The following is a 13929-nucleotide window of genomic DNA, read 5'->3' on the forward strand; positions in this document are numbered from 1 at the left end:
TTATCTAAGGCTTTCCCACCCATTATGCAAGGATCCAATCTGATTCACTCTTCTCGTCTTTGTATTCACACGTGAAAAACTCCTTGTCCCCATTCTTTGCTCTCTTATCCAGTAATTTCTCAAAACCTGCCTTTGCCAGCTTAACCCTTTCTGTGGTGCAATTACAGATTGACTTGTGGTTGTTATAGGTTTCTGCACATTTCATTGCCTTGTATCTTTCTTATACCATCTTTTTCTGCTCTATTAGACTGGCCAGCTCTGTATATATTCATCTTAGCATCCTCCTCATGTAATATTTTCTTAATAGCATATATGCATTCATGGCTTCTGCATTCACAGTTAAACCACAATTCTAATGTATTTTTGTGGGCAATACATTAGAATTGTGGAAAAAACTGAAATTAAAACTCATTTCTTTGCCTTTAATATCGGGGAACATCCTTTGAAAAAAGGATAGGTGGAACAGGACCAGGGTATGTCTGCCAGGGGCAAAGGTTGATGACGTTGTAGAGCGGATATCATCTTTCAAGGGCACAAAAGGTGATATAGTTGTACACGTTGGCACTAATGATATTAAGAGTAGGAGACCGGCGGAATTACTCAACAAGTACAGGTCACTGTTGAAAAAAAGCCGTGAAATAGGGTTGAATTTGAAAGTGTCTGCAATTCTGCCCAGACACGATAGGAGGGAGTACATGATGAGAGCCTTGTTGATCAATTCGGCCCTGGAAAGATTGTGCAAGGCTCAAGGGGTAGAATTTTTTTCAGCCTGGACTGTACTTGTTAACAGGAGAGATTGCTTCTACAGGGATGGGATACACTTAAATAGAAAGGGTGCAAGAATATTTGCTGATGCTATCGAGGCAGTGTTAGGTGGGTCGGAAAACTGCTAGTTTGGGGGGATACAAAGACTAATAGTTTAAGTAACCGCAGGCAGAGGTGAAGGCGATTCTTGCACAACTTCTATTAGAATAAGAAACGACCGGGAGCGAGAGGTGTTGGGGGTTTCAGGGACGGATGGCAGTCATCATGGAATAGTTGGGTATATGGGATGTGTTAGGGCAACAAGGAATAGGCATAGGAGCATGTATGCTTGCATGTATACCAATGCTAGAAGTATAGTAAATAAATTTGATGAATTTGAAGTGTTGGTCAAGACATCAATGGCGGATATTGTTGGGATAGCAGAGACGTGGTGTCACAAAGATATAAGGAATGCAGAACTGGAATTTGGGGAGTACAATGTGTACAGAAAGGATAGACAGGGCAGAAAGGGAGGGGGTGTTATGCTGTTAATTAAGAAAAACATAAAATCAAAGGAAATGCACCTAGTTAATAGAGATGAACAGCGCTCTGTTGAGTCAGTTTGGTGTGAGATAAGCACTGCAAAAGGAAAAATAAGAATAGGAGTGTGTTATAGGCCTAATGACTTGAATGAGTACAATGAACAATTGTACAGAGAAATAGAGTGGGCCAGTAAATCAGAAAGTCTTATAATGGGGGATTTTAACTTCCCAGATATTGACTGGAACTTGTGGGTGGTCGCTCACACACTAGTCAGACTTTTGTGGATTTATTGGATGATTGTTTTCTGCAGCAGCATGTTCGAGAGGCAACCAGAGAAAGTAACACTCTTGATCTGGTTATCAGCAGTGATCATTCGTGTATTAAGAATTTGCAGATAAAGGGACCACTAGGTGGCAGTGATCACAGTGTGCTGAAGTGGGATTTACTCAAAGAGGTAACTACTGTCAGGGGTAAAGGAAAGGGTTTTTGCTTCCGTAAAGGGGAGTACAGTGGTCTCAGACAGTTTTTAAATTCTGTACAGTGTGATCAACTGACGATGTTACAAACAGTAAATTCTAAGTGGGAAGCATTCAAGGAATTAATCGTGGAAGCTACTAGACTTTATATACCGATTAAGAAATATTGTTCAAGGTTTAGGCCTAAATGGTTATCAAATGAACTAATGAGACTCGTGACAGAGAAGAAAAATGCATGGGATGCATATAAATTATCAGGTGACGCAGAAGCCTGTGGCAGATATAAGCTAGTCTGTAATCAGGTCACAAAGGAGGTTCGGCAGGCGAAGGCGGATTACGAGAAATCTTTGGCAAAAAATGCTAAGAAAAACAGCAAGGATTTCTTTACTTATATAAACTCTAAAAGGAAGGGGATGAATATGATTGGTCCACTTGACATCGATGGTTCGACCGTTGATGATCCTGCTCAGATAGCAAACAAACTGAATGAGTATTTTGCATCTACATTCACACGTGAGGAATTATTACAGTTTGAAAATGGAAGAAGGTTATCAAATTGTAGCAGTGTGCTTAATGATTTTGTAATAACTGAGAGCAAAGTGGAGGAGAAATTGTTGAAGTTAAACATAAGAAAGGCACCTGGGGTGGATGGGATCTATCCAGTTATTTTAAAGGAGGCGGCAAAGCAACTAAGCAAACCCTTAGCCATAATTATGAGAGCATCCTTGGACTCAGGGGAGGTTCCCACGGACTGGAGATGTGCAAATGTGTCCCCAATTCACAAAGGTGGATTGAAGGGTGACACGAGTAATTACAGACCAGTTAGTTTAACTTCTGTTCCGGGTAAAATAATGGAGTCACTGGTTAAAGATGCAATGCAGGATCATCTAGACAAGACTGCAGCAATAATTCAAACACAGCATGGGTTTGTTAAGGGAAAGTCTTGTCTGACAAATTTGATTGGTTATTATGATGTGGTCACAAAGGAACTGGGTGCAAAAAATAATTTTGATATCATATACTTGGATTTCAGGAAAGCTTTTGACACTGTTGCGCATGGAAGACTACTGTACAAATTGGAGCAGAATGGTATTAAGGGTAAGTTGCTACAATGGATAAAAGGATGGTTAAGTGGGAGAAGACAGAGGGTGGTAATGAATGGGTGCTGCTCTTCGTGGACTAATGTTATTAGTGGAGTCCCACAGGGTTCGGTGTTGGGTCCACTGTTGTTTTGTGTATTTATCAATGATATTGATGAAGGTATATCAGGCTTAATGTTGAAGTTTGCAGATGACACAAAGGTTGGCAGGGTTGTTAATGACAGTAATGGCAGTGTGCTACTGCAACAGGATGTAGATAATTGGGGCAGATGGGCTAAGAAGTGGCAACTGAAGTTCAACCTTGACAAATGCAAAGTACTGCATATGGGTAGAAGTAACCCCAGAGAAACGTACCAACTGTGTGGTACTACACTTAAGGTGGTAGAAGATGAAAAAGACCTGGGAGTAATTGTGCAGTCAGATATGAAGTTTTCTGAGCAATGCAGACAGGCTGCTAGGGCAGGTCATGGGGTTTTGTCAATGATATATAGGAATTTTGCTAGCAGGGAAAAGGAGGTGATTGTCCCTCTGTATAAAGCAATGGTCAGTCCACGCCTTGAGTACTGCATACAGGTCTGGAGGCCTCATTTTAGGAAGGATGTAGATTTGCTTGAGCGTGTACAGAGAAGAGCAACACGGTTGGTGAGGGGAATGAAGGGATTCTCTTACCAAGAGAGGCTTAAGTTCTGCAAATTGCAGTGGCTGGAGACTAGGCACCTGCGCGGTGATCTGATTGAGGTCTATAAGGCCTTGAATGGGTTGAGCACGCTGAATTCTGATGGGATCCTTCCACTTGTTCAGATTACGAACCTGCGGGGACATAAGTTCAAATTAAGAAAGGACAGATGTAGAATAGATGTGCGGAAATTTGCCTTTAGCCAGCGGGTGATTAATTTCTGGAACAAACTTCTATCTGTCGTCGTGGAAGTTGATAGGTTAAATAAATTTAAGGAGGAACTGGACAGGCATTTGGAGGGAATGGTGTGATTTTTTTTTTTTTTGGCTGATGCTGCATAAGCTCCTACACTTGCTTTCTTGCATCATGTGCCACTACTACTACTACTAATAACTGCTACCTCTCTCTCTCCCCATCATCCAACTTAGAACTCTGTAATTATCACTCCATGCTAATGGTTCCTGTATTGTCACCCCTATGATGTTTTTTTTTTTTTTTTTTAGGAGCATTAGCAACTAAGGACATATTGCTCCGGGGATATGCGGTGGTCATTCCCTGACCTTTCCACATCCTCTGTATTTGGTGGTGACGGGCTCGAACCCAGGTCTAATCAAGAAGCGTGTGCTACGCACTGCTGTTCCTTCCCACCTGGCTACGGAGGCACCTCCCCTATGATGTCATCTGGTTTGTGGGTGATGATCAAGTCTAGAATATTCTTGCCCCTAGAACTTTCTCTAACATGCTGATGCAAATAACAATAACTCAGTTGATATAAAAATTGCTCCCTATGGTGAGTTTCCGCCATTTGCTCCAATCTATCTGGGGAAAACTGAAATTGCCAATAATAAGACCTTCACACATGCTCCTCCATTCCATTTGCATGTAGAGGCTCCCATCATAATCTTCACAGTATTCTAGTCTGTAGATTACTCCCCACTGTCATTATACCATTGCCTCTAACTCATATTGCACTGATTCTATACTAGCATACATAACTTCTGAATCTGTGAAAGCTTTTATTGCACTCATGCTTTTAGCAAGAAGCATGACCCTAACAATTCCTTCTGCCTTCCCTGTCCTACCTAAATTAATTTTTGTTAACCTTTGCATTGGTATTGGTATTGTTATTTCTGGCACAAGGGCTACTAGGGCCATATTGCGCCTATCAAGGGTAAAGGAGTCCAGATATTGTGATTATAAAATCACGTCAGATGCGGTCATATAGCTGTATCTCTTTGAGGAAGCAAAAAAATTCTATTAGATTTGCATCATTGCCTATAATGTGACGAAGTGTTAAAGGTTCTTGAAGATTTCGTAGAGTACCGAATGAGGCTTTTCTGGCAGCAGTATATAGTGTACAATCAATGAGAATGTGTTTGATAGTGAGAAAAGAGTTGCAGTGAGTACACTTCGGAGGATCGTCTCCTGTGAGTAGATAAAGATGGGTGAGGTGACTGTGACCGATTCGCGCTGTGGACAAGACGACTTCTTCCCTTCTGTTTACACGGAAACTGGAAGCCCATAACTGCGGTTCAGATTTTATTTGCAGGAGCTTGTTCTGCAGTTGAGCTTGCCACAGAAGTGTCCACTGTTCTTTACATACATGTCTTATATAGGATCTATAGTCAATATACGGAACGTAGTAATTCGTCGATGCTATGTTGGATGATTGTTTTGCTGCATAATCCGCTTTTTCATTCCCTGATATCCCCATGTGGCCTGGGATCCAACAAAAGATGACTATTTGCTGGTGTTCTTGGATATGCATCAGCCGAGATTTTATTGTTGCTATTACAGGATGTGTTGGCGAGGAGGAATTTTGCAAGGCTATAAGTGCACTCTGTGAGTCTGTATATATCACAGTTTTTTGGATGGACAGATGGAGGATATTTTCTAAGGCAAGGTTGATGGCACATAATTCTGCTGTATAACTGCTGCATTCAGTGGGCAAGGAAACAGAGATAGTGTTATGGGGAAAGACGGCTGCAGCCCCGACTCCACTTTCAGACTTTGATCCATCAGTGTATACTTTTGTAAAAATGTGGATAATTTTGTGTGTGAGCAGTATGGAGTTGTTGCATGTTGATATTAGCAAGCGAATGTTTTCCCCAGCTTAGGAAATAGCTGTCACAGGATGCTTTAATAGAATACCATGGAGGATCTGCACTGTTTGAATCTTGGAGGACTTTGTCAAGATGTATATTCCACGTTTGCGATAATGCCTGCAATCTGATGCCAGTAGGTTGAACTGCTCTAGGTTTGTTTCTATAGTGCATAAAGAACTGTGGATCATTAAGTATTGGCCTAATGGGGTGAGTAGATATACTTTGAATTTTGGCCACATAGTTTAGGAGTAACATCTTTCTCCTGAGTCTGAGGGGAGGTTCATGGGTTTCAATATAAAGACTTTGTACTGGCGACGTTCTATAAGCACCTACAGCAATCCTGAGGGCAGAATGTTGAATAGGGGCAAGACATGATAACGCGCTTTCCCTAGCAGAATCATACACCGGGGCACCATAATCAAGGCGAGATCTGATTAGGGCTCTATATAAGTGAAGTAGGGTGCAACGATCTGCACCCCACGATGTAGAAGAAATAACTCTTAGTAAGTTCATTTTTTTCTGGCAAACAGTCCGTAGATGTTTAATGTGTTCTTTAAAGTTCAATTTATTGTCAAAAATCACACCAAGAAGACGAACGCTGTTCACAACTGCGACAGGTTGGTTTTTCTTAAATGTATTTCAGGATCCGGGTGCATCTTTCGTTTGTTACAAAAATGAATGACACTAGATTTCTGATAGGACAGTCGGTAACCATTCTGTGTCATCCATAGTTCGATATTATTGATTGCTGTTTGAAGTTGCCTCTCAATAAAACTCATGTTTTGTGAACTGCAAGAGACCGTCAGATCATCAGCATATAGGTATGAAGTCACTGTATTGGGAATAATTTTAGTCAACTGATTTATTCTTATTGCAAACAAAGTTGCACTAAGAACAGAGCCCTGAGGGACTCCTTCTTCTTGTATATATGTTTTGGAAAGGACTTGCCGATAGCGAACTTGAAAGGTCCTCTGCTGTAGGAAATTCTGTATGAAAAACAGGTAAGTGACCTCTCAGATCCAGGGAATGTAGATCTCTCAGGATGCCAAAACGCCAAGTGGTGTCAAAGGCTTTCTCTATATCGAGACATGCCATGACGAGATGCTTATTTTGAATAAATGCATTCCTAATATTAGTTTCTGCTTTGATCATAAGATCCAGTGATGATCGGTTTTTCCTGAAACCAAATTGATTATCAGATATTATGTTTTGGGAATCAAGGTACCATGTTAGTCTACGGTGTATTATTTTTTCTAGGGTTTTACTTAAGCAGCTGGTGAGAGAAATGGGTCTATAATTATTAGGCATAGAGAGATCTTTCCCTGGTTTGGGTATTGCCAGTACAAAAGAGTGACGCCAAGAACTGGGGAATGAATGTTCTATGAAGATGCGATTATAGAATGTCAGAAGCGAAGATAGCGATTTATTATCTAGATGCTGTAGCATTATGTTGTATATTCCATCAGGGCCAGCAGCACTGTTCCTTGCAGTGGATAGAGCCTCTTGAAGTTCTAGCATAGTGAGTGGTTGATTGTACGGTAGAAAGGATTTGGTTCTGAAATTCAGGTGGGATTTTTCGGCTGAAGTCTTAATCTTTTGAAATGATGATTCGTATGCTGTTGATTGAGATAACTGTGAAAATACTGCGCCTAGGGCATCTGCAATCTCTGCAGGAGTAGACTTGTTTGTTTGTTTGGGTTTTTTTTTGGCGCATTAGCAACTATGGCTATAATGCGCCAACTGCAGGAGTAGACAGTTCCAGCCCGTTCCAGCTGATAAGTGGAGAGGACAATGGGTGAAATTTGCCATTTAATTGCCTGATTTTTTTCCATATAATTCTTACGTCAGTATTTTTATTAATTTCAGTTGCGAATCGAATCCAAGAGTCTTTTTTTGCTTTTTTCCTAATATGGCGGGCCTTAGCTCTAAGTTTTTTGTAGTTTATCAAGTTAGCAGTGGTAGGGTATTTACGGAATAAATTCCAAGCACGGTTTTTTTCTTTTTTTGCATTTCTACAGTCCTCATTCCACCAGTAGTTTCTGCTTTTACGGATGCTTGACTGTGATTGAGGAATGGCAGTAGATGCAGCTACTAGGATCTGTTTTGTAATATGGTTGGCAGCTTTGTCAATTGGTTGATATTCAATGATCTGGTTGTCAAAGGATACATGGGAAGGGTACTTTGTCCAATCTGCCTTAGAAAATTTCCATTTTTTGCTGATTTCTGAAGTTATGCAGAGTGAAGTTTGTATTTTACAGATTATTGGGTAGTGGTCACTATTGAGTGGATCGTCCAGAGCAGTCCACTCAATACTAGGAAAGAGGATAGGAGAGCAGATGGATAGGTCTATTGCAGAGACTGATCCTGTTGGGAGATGGAAATAAGTTGGAGAGCCTGTATTTAATATGGTTAGATTTTGTCTGTCGACAAGCATTTCAATGAGTTGTCCTCGGGCGTCTGTGCTGGGAGATCCCCACAATGGATTATGTCCATTGAAGTCGCCCAATAAACAGAAAGGAGTTGGCAACTGCAAAATGAGATCTTGAAGTTCTTGAAACGTACAAGGATCACTGGGTGGCAGGTAGATGGAAACAAGTGTTAGGTTAATGCCAATCGCTATTCGCGTGGCAACGGCTTCAATGGCAGTTTGTAGCAGAATGCGTTTACAAGGGACTCGTGAGTCCACGAGTATGGCTACCCCTCCATGAGCATTTGTGGTTGTAAGTCTGTCTTGCCAAAAGAGAGTATAATTTTTTATCGAGGGAAACAACTGCGGTGTTAAATATGTCTCCTGTAAGCAGATTCCAATTGGATTATGGTTCATAATTATTTCGTGGATGTCGTCAATATTGCTGCGAAAGCCTCTGCAATTCCATTGTACGATGTTTTTCATTGTTTGGATTTATATGGAGTAGCTGCATCTGTCTGCTTTTTGGAAATCTGTTTCAGGCAGTCAGCTTTCATCTTCTCTCTCTTTGAAAAAACAGGTCTGGTTTCTATTTCGTCTTCTGGATGGATTTCCAAAATGGTTTCATTTTCTTCTTGATTGCAAGCCTCATTTGTGTCCATAGCGGAAGAGGATTCAGCATGCTGCTTATTAATGGGATCAGAATTTTCTTTTTGAGCAGGTCTTACGGAAGTTGCAGCAGCAACAGGTGGTATCGTAACTGGTGTGTTACAAGATCTGGTTGAAGTCTGTTGCTTTGAGGACTGTGGTACGGAAGAGAGTATAGATCGAGCCCACTCAGAAATAGAAATGTTTGGTGGTATTGATGTGTCAGTCTGAACAGATATTGTATGAAATCTTTTGGTAGCATCAGCATATGTATGTTTTGGTATCACTTGCTGTATTTGTTTCCTTGCTTCTGAAAATGAGACTTTTTTTTCTACCTTGTACTTCTGAATTTTCTTTTCATATTTCCATTGGTCACATGTTTTAGAGAAGGCTAGGTGGTTGCCTTTGCAATTAGGGCAGAGTGAGGACTGTGATTTACATTCAGCTTGGGTATGCTCCTTTGAGCCACAGTTAGGGTATACAGCATCACCTCAACAGACTGTTTGGGAGTGTCCGAATTTCTGACATTTATAGCATCTTAATGGATTTGGAATATACGGGCGAATGCGGCAGTTCAGATACCCGGCTTTCACCGATGTAGGTAGGTTTGGTGAACTAAATGTCAGTATGATGCTTCGAGTTGGGATAAGTTCGCCATCTTTCTTCAGCATAATTCTTTTCGCCTGTGTGACCTTCTGATCTTGCAATTCATTTACAATTTCCTCCTCTGAGACATTCATTAGGTCCCATTCTGAGATGACACCTTTGGAGGTATTGAGTGTAGCATGTGGTGAAACCTTGACTGAAATTCCACCAAATGTGGAGAGTTTCAGAAGGGACTCAGAGTGTTTGGAACTGGTGGTCTCAACCAGTAGGTCGCCAGATTTTAGACGTCTCACCATTTTCGGGGAACCTGCTACACTTTCCAGACATTTCTGTATGAGAAAAGGCCTATGGCCTGGTTTGTTAAAGAATGCAAGATCAGGAAAGTAGGATGTTCTATTCTACAAGCATCCGTCTTCAGTCTCTTTCTGGTGTTTGTGTCATCATCGGGATTGTGCAAATCCATTGAGTTAGGATTTGCTGTCTCGATCGGGGGAAAGTTGTCGAAATCCATGTTTTGCTCCTTTTGGCCCTGGGGGTTTGCTTTACCACCCAGGTTTCTGGCCCCGCCACGGGGAGGCAGGAGCAGTGCCACGAGGTGACCAAGCGGCTGTGTTAGTAAGTTAGTACTAATAGAAAAAGGAAACAGAAAGGTGGTTTTCCTTTCTGGGCTTCTGCCTATTCTTTGTAGTGCGAGACAGCTACTCTAATATAGAAATAAAGAGAACGGTGTTTGAAACTAAAAATATAAACTGATTGCTTAAATTCTTTTTTTAGAAAATGCTTTCAGAGACGCACTATAATCGCTTGGCCACGGAACGCTTGGCACCCGGGGCCGTTAACCTTTGCAACTAAATTAGCTTCAAAAGCACCATACACAAAAAAAAAAAAAAAAAGCATTTTGCTTTTTTATATTATATTTTGTAATATTTAGACTATATATAAATCAGAAAAGATGGAAAAGTAATAAGGAATGTGCAAATCTCATATTAAAAAAAAACAAATGGACAAAAAACATAATGCACAACCTTGATGCCATCCATCATCAAGAGTCAACCACCAGAATTGCAAGAAAAGATGGCAACATGCAGGCCTCTGTTTCTCATATAAACATTATGCAAAAGTAAATAGTAATTAGACTTTGAATTTAGAATTAGGAATAAAGAAAGGTTAAAGCCAGAAATCCTTACAAAGGAAAATATTATTAATAATAAGCATGTGGTTTATGATTGATCCAATAGAGGACAAATAGAATAAGTAAAAGTAAATGAAAATAATAAAAGGAAATTATTAGCACCTTAACTGAGAAGATGATAACAACCTCAGGCAGTGAAAATAGGAGGAATCAGTAAATTCTAGAAAGGAAGAGAAATAAGTATGAATTAAATTCATGATAAATACAGCCCAGCACAGAAAAAGAAGTAAAGAACGACAGCAAAATAAACTGTGCTAAACTTCGTGAAGGAGAGAAAGTTGTATGGAAGAACATAGCTTCTTGTTATGCATACGTAAAACTGATGGCTCGTGAGAAATAAAGAGAATATAGAAAAATAAAATGTAAAGGAAAAGGTAGAAAAATAGATTGGCCTAGGCAGTTCAGGGTTGCAATATCCATTTCTGTAAATAGGATATTGAACAAAGATCTGAGAGTATGAACCACGAATTTCATCACCTCACATGGTAGTTATAACATCAATGTAGACTATATAATTATACTATATTATGCTATCATTATATATTCTTATATGATATAATGTGAGAAACCTCCAAATACAAATAATACACATTATACTGACACTGAAAATGATAAAATTAAACATTTTGGCCAGATGTAGAACTCATCTTTAGCAAATGATTAAATAAACATAAATAACATGATGGAACCACTCAAAGTAATTAAGCGAACGTTTGAGGTTGCACCAAATAGACTAGTATTATGGCAGAGGCTTAGCCTGCCACGTAACCATGATGAAGAAATATTTTAACCTGTTTCACAATCAAATTAAAGTATGATCTTTAGTCTCAGGTCTTGGTCACTCTTTTCTTCTTTTTACTGACCCTTTCAGGCTAACAGATATGGGATCAAGCTGTCCTTGCTCGTGGATCTGTCAAAGAAGGGTTTGTGGAGCACTCCTGGATGTAAGGACAATAGCTATTCTTTAAGATCTGGATCCTGCACTTGCTTCTAGTTGGGATAAAGGAGGAGCGCAGCCAGGATGTGGCATGCTTCCTTGTACTCATGGAAAGGAATGGCAATGTACAAAGTGGGATCTGATTTGTGAACCAACTGGAAGATTATCATTATCTGAGAAATCTGGTAACATGTTACTTTTTACTTTTCAACATAGTTCCCTTTGAAGTCAATACACTTTTGCTGTGGAGAAAGTTTTCTCTTGGGCTTCCAGGAATGCATCCACTGCAGCAGTGACATCACTGTTGGTGGGAAAATGGATGCCAGCCAGGTATTTTTTCAAATTAGGATATAGCTGAAAGTCCAATGTGCAAGATCTGATGAATATATGGGATGGCCCAATATTTCGAAGCTTCACTCATGCAGTGCAGCCATGGCAGTGACAGACGTGAGCAGGCACATTTTCCTTGTGGAACAAGACACCTTTGCTCAGTTTTTCTCTGTGTTTTCCATCAGCATCCCAAAAAAATGCCATTACCTTGCCAGTAGACAGAATCAACTTGGCTTTATTTGGAGGGACAACCACTGTTTGGACTGCTCCTTTCTCTCTGACTGGAAGTGACAGACCCATATCTCATCCATAGTCACAAACCTTGAAAGGAAATTTGCTGGATCTGCTTGAAAACAATGAAAATGTTCACTTGACTTGACAACTCTTGTGCATTTTTTGATCTATTGTAAACAACTTTGGGACCTATTGTGCTAACACCTTTTTCATAGTGAGAACCTCTGTTAATACATGGTACAAACATTCAGATGTCTTGCCCAAGATGCTGGCAATGTATCAAAATGTCACTCATCATCAGATCATCCACACTGTCAAAAACTTCTGGAGTGATGGGCACTGCAGGCTTTCCACAGTGTAGGTCACCTTCCAGGCTCTTCCTCCCTCATTTAAATTCTACTGCCCACTTGTTAACCATGGAACAGGAAGAGATATCCCCCCCCAGTGTTGTAATCATATCTTTTGAATTGCCTTTGGTGTCCCTTTTTACCTAAATATTGGCTGATTGCATAGTAACTGATTTAATCCATCTTTACTCATTCACACAACTTTGTTGACTCCAGGACCTTTAATTAAAAAAAAAAAAAAAAACGTTATTGAAACTGCATGAAACTTGGCGAGTTACTGTTTGAAGTGTTATACATTAATTAGAGAAGTTTTTAACACTGTACCACTACCCTTTCATATTCAGACCACAAACTTTTCAAATGCCCCTCTTATTACAGCAGACAGAGGATACAAGGGGCTCAAATGTCCTTGATGTGATTCTAATCAAATATTTTTGCAGTATCAAGGATGTAACAATACAAGGACTAATAGTGGGCAATGACTATTATGTTGTAAAATAGGTAGTGTTCAAAGACATTTCAGTAGGTCAAAGGAAACAGTGAGGGTTTCAATCTTGTGGGGGTTAGGCTACATTAACTCCAGCTCTATTAACTGGACAGTCAACTACTTACATAAACTGTGGGATATATGTTTAACCCAGAAATGCTATTACTGTGCTTGACAGATTCCTATCCAATATACTAACAACCAAAAACCCCACATTAACTTTTAATTAATGATTAAAAATCTGAAATATTCTCATTCTGGCCAAAAATGTCCGCTTTTAATGGATTTTGTGTCAGTTAATATATGTTTTTTGTATTGATTTAATAAAATAAACTCAGCAATCCATATATATATATATATATATATATATATATATATTTTTTTTTTTTTTGTTTTTGCTTAAATTTGAGTTTAATTCATTGATGAATTCGTAGGTTCAAGATACATTAACATTTCTATGAGTGAGTACCTATATAAATAGAATTTTTTTGGTGCGTGGGCTCCTGGGAGTAATAGATATATAAATTTGTGTTTTGTCAGGTCATCTCAAGTAGATTTCAAATAATACGTCTTTATGTGTTGATTGTCTTGCAATTTGTCCAGTGTTTTTTCATCTCTTATCTGTGTTTACAATAATCAGTAGTCAGCTTTAATAGATGGGAGAGCAGAAAAATAACTTTGAAAATCAGGATATTGCATGCATCGGCCACTGCTGTCCAATTTTGGCTTACAAAAGTCAAAACAAGAAATTCCAAAACAAAAGCTCAAATTAAACAAAAAGCATGGAGTGGTGTGTTAAATTTAATAAATTTTATTTTTTAAAGCTCCCACATACTATCCTATTCATAATTCATTAACTAATCAATAACTCAAAGAATATTATAAACACTACATCATCAACAATGATACTGTTATGTTTTGCAGATTATTAAATCTAACACCAGTTCAATTTTAAAATAATAAAAAAATTAAAACCATTCAACAACCACCTGTATATATGTTTTTGCATTTTCTTCTCAATTCTATTACAAGAGGGAAAAAAATTCAATTTAAATATTTCACACCAAATAGCAATGTCTTAGAAGATTTTCAGTCAA

General features: G+C 39.2%; 1 protein-coding gene across 2 annotated transcripts in view; it reads right to left on the bottom strand.

Annotated features, from left to right (window-relative positions):
* LOC150082796 (FH1/FH2 domain-containing protein 3-like) overlaps positions 1-13929 on the bottom strand; it is a 763267-nt gene that overhangs the window by 133828 nt on the left and 615510 nt on the right. The gene's annotated exons all lie outside the window — the stretch shown is intronic.

The sequence above is a fragment of the Mastigoproctus giganteus genome, chromosome 7, assembly GCF_048544385.1.
Source record: "Mastigoproctus giganteus isolate SK-2022 chromosome 7, ASM4854438v1, whole genome shotgun sequence".
In the NCBI taxonomy this organism is placed as follows: Eukaryota; Metazoa; Arthropoda; class Arachnida; order Uropygi; family Thelyphonidae; genus Mastigoproctus; species Mastigoproctus giganteus.